This window comes from Oreochromis niloticus, linkage group LG6 (genome assembly GCF_001858045.2).
Source record: "Oreochromis niloticus isolate F11D_XX linkage group LG6, O_niloticus_UMD_NMBU, whole genome shotgun sequence".
In the NCBI taxonomy this organism is placed as follows: domain Eukaryota; kingdom Metazoa; phylum Chordata; class Actinopteri; order Cichliformes; family Cichlidae; genus Oreochromis; species Oreochromis niloticus.
The window spans coordinates 29,584,147-29,590,475 of NC_031971.2; positions in this window are offsets into that span (position 1 = coordinate 29,584,147).

The following is a 6,329-nucleotide window of genomic DNA, read 5'->3' on the forward strand; positions in this document are numbered from 1 at the left end:
GAAACCTAGGGTTGTTATTATTTCCTTGAATCAGCGATGAAAAGTAAGGTGTTCTAGCTTTCCAGGCTAAATGATGATTTTCTAAATTAGTGGAACATCATTTCTTCTCCAGCTTACGAGTTACCTGCTTTAGGGTGAAAGTTATATCAGGGAGTCAAGTACATTTGCTTTGATTTGTAGATACAACATTATTCTTTCTTTGTGATTTTTTGTGTTTAAATAGTTTTTTGCTGCTTTTTGGTTTGCTTTTTGTCTCAGACAGCCAGCAATTTAAGAATGTGGCTAAACATGTCACTTCTGGTCCATTTGGTGATGGGACCAGAGAAAACTAGAGTCTGACATTGTTACCATCCATCTATATTTATAAAGCACTTTAAAACAACCACAGCTGACACAAAGTGCTATACACTGGAACTAAATAATAAAAATAGATCAGATATAAATGAAAAAGTCAGATAATTAAAAGAAAAACGAAAAAACGAATAGAAAAACCAAGTCTCCCTGGGACCGAAAGCTAAAGCCAAAGAAAGTGTTTTAAACGTGGACAGCGAAGGGGCCTCCCTTATGTGCAAAGTTATTTCATAATATAGGAGTGATGATAGAAAAAGATCTTGTTTTTTGTTTTATTTTAGTTTTTTTTTGTTTTGGTAAAGTTATACACCGACTCAATATTAATTTTAGTGACCTCCGATTGACCTAAACTTAATCATTGCTGCTGATGTGAATTATAATTTTACAGAATTTACGTTTACCCTTAGTCAGCAGTTTTAAGTTCCCTCAATGTCACCTGCTCTCGCCCCTGGAAGACAATTGACTATGACTACCAGTGTCTCTAGAAAATGTCTCAGAACAGAATCACCAATTACCGGAGTTTGTTCCTCGGTGGGTATGTTGCCAAATGGGCAAAAACGATTAGACACATGAACGTGTTGGTGGTGTACCGAGGTCTTCTGTTTAGGACTATGCTTCCTCCTCACTGTCACCCAGCCATCCTGTTTTTCCGGCTGCTCGGGACAATCTGCCAGGAGAGAGCTAACAGGGCCTATGCTACCTTCTGGTCCACTGGCTACATGCGCCTGGCTAGCTATGAGTTTTTCAAGGGTGCGAAGTGTTAGAAATACATTTTTTGATTAAGTTTCTTTTTAAACATTAATTGCTCCTCATTAGAAGGATACAAGCACTAACCCCACGCTGTGAAGGGTTAACTAAGAGGCATAGACAGTTGAATCTTGAAGGTTAATTGCTACACGCTTACACAACACTTTTAGATAGGAGAAGCTCCCTTGGCCTTGTGTGGGGGTATAATATGGTGTTCCAGTCAACAAGAAATAGAGACTCTATCGTGTCTTGATGCATGCTCCAGGTAAGTAAATCCCAAAAGGTTGATTTTGTTCATCTGGACGTTGTTAGGCTGAGCGAACGGACCCTATGGCAGAACACACAGAAATGCAGGGAATGCAGAAAGTGCTCTTTATTTACAATGTCTGGATTATTTCACAGGGTGGGAGATTGTGTACTGTGATAAATAAACAGAGGGAAACCACGGAAGGGGGCTGACATGCACTCGGAGTGAAAGGGGTAATCGGCGCACGCAGGGTGGATCTACAAGAAAAAGGAAAACAAAATTTTAGGGGAAGATACCAAACAATCAGTAAAAAGCGGCAATAAACATGGGGAGAGTTTTAGAGCTCACTTGGCAGTACAGGCTCTGGTGAGAATCTCTGGGATGCGAAGATAAAGATCAGGTTGATCTCTGTAGCGATCCTGGAAATATGGCTTCACCAGCAGCTGACAGGCAAGCGGGTGATGGATCCGGCACTCAGGAAGGCGACAATACTCCGACACCAGACGTCTGTCGTGCTGCTCCTAAATAACGCTCCATCAAATGACGTCTGATGTACCGCCGGTGTGCCAGCATCCCGTGACACACCGCCCCACCTACCTGTGCTGAAAAAGGAAGCAAACCCATGACACCACACCAGAGAAACCCCACCAACTCCTAATAGATGTAGCATTTTCAATGGGAGAAACGTTTCGTCACTCATCCAAGTGACTTCTTCAGTCTCAGCTGACTGCAGGTTTCCCTAACCTTATAAACAGTACATACAGTGGCTTGCAAAAGTATTTGGCCCCCTTAAACTTTTCCACATTTTGTCACATTACAGCCACAAACATGAATCAGTTTTATTGGAATTCCATGTGAAAGACCAATACAAAGTGGTGTACACGTGAGAAGTGGAACGAAAATCATACATGATTCCAAACATTTTTACAAATAAATAACTGCAAAGTGGGGTGTGTGTAATTGTTCAGTCCCCTGAGTCAATACTTTGTAGAACCACCTTTTGCTGCAATTACAGCTGCCAGTCTTTTAGGGTATGTCTCTACCAGCTTTGCACATCTAGAGACTGAAATTCTTGCCCATTCTTCTTTGCAAAACAGCTACAGGTCAGTCAGATTAGATGGACAGCGTTTGTGAACAGCAGTTTCAGATCTTGCCACAGATTCTCGATTGGATTTAGATCTGGACTTTGACTGGGCCATTCTAACACATGGATATGTTTTGTTTTAAACCATTACGTTGTTGCCCTGGCTTTATGTTTAGGGTCGTTGTCCTGCTGGAAAGTGAACCTCCGCCCCAGTCTCAAGTCTTTTGCAGACTCCAAGAGGTTTTCTTCCAAGATTGCATTGTATTTGGCTCCATCCATCTTCCCATCAACTCTGACCAGCTTCCCTGTCCCTGCTGAAGAGAAGCACCCCCAGAGCATGATGCTGCCACCACCATATTTGACAGTGGGGATGGTGTGTTCAGAGTGATGTGCAGTGTTAGTTTTCCGCCACACATAGAGTTTTGCATTTTGGCCCAAAAGTTCCATTTTGGTCTCATCTGACCAGAGCACCTTCTTCCACATGTTTGCTGTGTTCCCCACATGGCTTGTGGCAAACTGCAAACGGGACTTATTAAGGTTTTCTGTTAACAACTTTGTGCAGTGCACGACTAATAGTTGTCCTATGGACAGATTCCCCCACCTGAGCTGTAGATCTCTGCAGCTCGTCCAGAGTCACCATGGGCCTCTTGGCTGCATTTCTGATCAGCGCTCTCCTTGTTCAGCCTGTGAGTTTAGGTGCTCCCAATATTCTCTTAAAAAACCTCTGAGGCCGTCACAGAGCAGCTGAATTTGTACTGACATTAGATTACACACAGGTGCACTCTATATGTCATTAGCACTCATCAGGCAATGTCTATGGGCAACTGACTGCACTCAGACCAAAGGGGGCTGAACAATTACGCACACCCCACTTTTCAGTTATTTATTTGTAAAAAATGTTTGGAATCATGTATGATTTTCGTTCCACTTCTCAAGTGTACACCACTTTGTATTGGTCTTTCACGTGGAATTCCAATAAAATTGATTCATGTTTGTGGCTGTAATGTGACAAAATGTGGAAAAGTTCAAGGGGGCCGAATACTTTTGCAAGCCACTGTAAATGGCCTCCTTGACTTCCTGTTCAAACCAGCGTTTCTCCCTGTCCAGGATGTGTTCATCCACGTCACTGAAAGAGTGTCCACTGGCCTCTAGGTGTAAATAGACTGCGGAGTCCTGGCCTGACAAGGTAGCTCTTCTGGGTTGTGCCATCCGCTTCACCAAATGGTAAATGGTAAATGGCCTGTATTTATATAGCGCCTTTATGGTCCCTAAGGACCCCAAAGCGCTTTACATATCCAGTCATTCACCCATTCACACACACATTCATACACTGGTGATGGCAAGCTACGTTGTAGCCACAGCCACCCTGGGGCGCACTGACAGAGGCGAGGCTGCCGGACACTGGCGCCACCGGGCCCTCTGACCACCACCAGTAGGCAACGGGTGAAGTGTCTTGCCCAAGGACACAACGACCGAGACTGTCCGAGCCGGGGCTCGAACCGGTAACCTTCCGATTACAAGGCGAACTCCCAACTCTTGAGCCACGATCGCCCCAGAGGTTATTTGGTTTCCCTTATGTATAAATCATGGCAATCCTCCAGGTACTTAACAGCGTACACTATATCACTCTGTTTGTGTTGGGATACCCGATCCTTGGGGTGTACCAACTTTTGGCGCAGCCTGTTTTGGGGGTTAAAAGCCACGGAGACGCGGTGTTTACAAAAAATGGGTCTCAACTGTTCTGATATTTCTGACACATAAAGGATCACTGAGGGTTTTCGCTTAGGCAGTTGTCCTTCTCTCCTGGATTGGCTGGAGCTTTCTTTAGGTGCCTTCTCAGCTTTGACAGATGTCCAGCTGGGAAACCACATTTACTCAGGGCCTTCTTGATATGATGTTCTTCTGCTTCTCTCCTTGCTGTGTCTGAGACTTTATTGTGTCAGTTAAAGCTGACATCAGCATGGAAATAAAAAAAAAAAACTGTAGTAACAACTTTAATGTATAGGGGAGTTTTCTCACACAGGACAAAATCCTTGACTGGATGTCAAAGACCACTGCCATGTAGAAGGACCACGAGGAGAACAAATCAGGGACTGCTGAGTCTAAGCCACGGCATCTGCCCATCAATAGCCAATCACAAATAGTTCCTGTTTTCATATGTCTAATATATACTTTGAATTATGAATTGTGCTTCACTTCTCCATGTCAATGTTTTCAGGGTATAAGTTGCAAAGACTTGTTTACTCCTTTATACATTATTTGTGATATTTATTTGTAAGGTTCAATCACGTCTTTAAATTTGAGAATATTTCATTTAATAAAAAGTGGATTTTATGGTTCTCTTGAAGTGGTTTTATTTACAATTTCTATTGTGCATTTTTGTAGAATGTATATTGGATGGGTTTGTGCTTTATAGATTGACTGTTCCACAATTCCACATAGTATGTCATGTACTGGAGTATGAACAATCATACTTCCCTTGATTTATGAAATCCTTGACTTTATACAGAATATGAAGAGATATTGAAATTTAAGTAATGCTTGGTATCCAAGACAGGTTGTGATGTATTATCACCCCAAGGAATTTTATTTCAGATACTTTTTCTAATTCTATGTTATTTCAGTTTCCTAATGAAAATCTGTATGAGTCCAAAACATCGTGAATTTTGTTTTACTCAGATTCAGTGTTTCTTATAGTCAAACCAGGTCTTCAGTTTATATAATTTAGAAGTTGTTTCAAGTTTCTTTCACAGCACAGTACATTTGTGTCATCTGCATTCAATATTACATTAAATATCACTGAAACTGCACATATGTCATTAATGTACAATATGAAAATCAGTGACCTGATTTTCACTAGAGAAGTGACTCACTGAATATTTTTTCTTTTTATAACCATTCACTGAAACACCTAGAGATGGTTGAGTGGAAAAATTCCAGTAGATCAGCATTTTTGCACCATGCGTCATGCTTAAATCATCTTTTGTCCCCATTCTGAAGCTCAGTGTGAACTTTAGCTCTTTTTCATGACCATGTTGATATTTTTAAATGCAGGAGTGGTTGCCGTTTGATGGGCTGATAAAATATTTGCATTAAGAAGTAGTTGAACAGGTTTTGGGAAGTGAGAACAACTAACTTTATGCTATTTATTCCAAATACTAACACGTTGATGTTTGAAAATGTGTTTTTTGCATGCAATTGATTTTCCAAGTGAATTTTATCCAAGTGACTTCTTCAGTCTCCACTGAAAACGTTAAGTCCACATGAACAGAGTCAATTTTTTGGGATTTCCTTACCTGGATGATTGAACATCTATCAAGACTGTGTAATGTAAAGTTTTTCCTTATTTTCACATTTGGTGTGACCTTTACCTTGATCCAATTCTCACCTGAGTTAAATCAGCTCAAGCTGTTATTGGTATCTACCCTCACACAATCTGACCATCATATCTTGAAAACCATGGAAGCTAGACTGCTAACAAGCAGAAAGGTAGATAGACAGATAGTTATTAATAGTCTGAAGCTATTTTCATTGTGTTTTATCCTGGATAGTGGGTCTGACACTCACTGGTCCTCGGCCTACTTCCTTCCATTTAGTGTACAATCTCAGTGTGCTGGACTTGGGGAAATGCTCCATGCATGGTAAGGGGCTTTCTTATCTTGATGTCAGAGGCTTCTCTCTCCTCCTTTGACCAACTTATTATCCCAGCACGGTATCTGATGTGCAGTAGTGACGGGAATTCCGGCTCTTTTCAGAGAACTCTTTCGGTTCGGCTCGGCTCACTAAAAGGAGCCAGCTCTTTCGGCTCCCAACCGGCTCTTCAGGTTGTTTTGTTGCTTTAATTAATTTATTATCAACAACAATATAAAATTATGCACAAAATGTGTTTTTTATTTATAT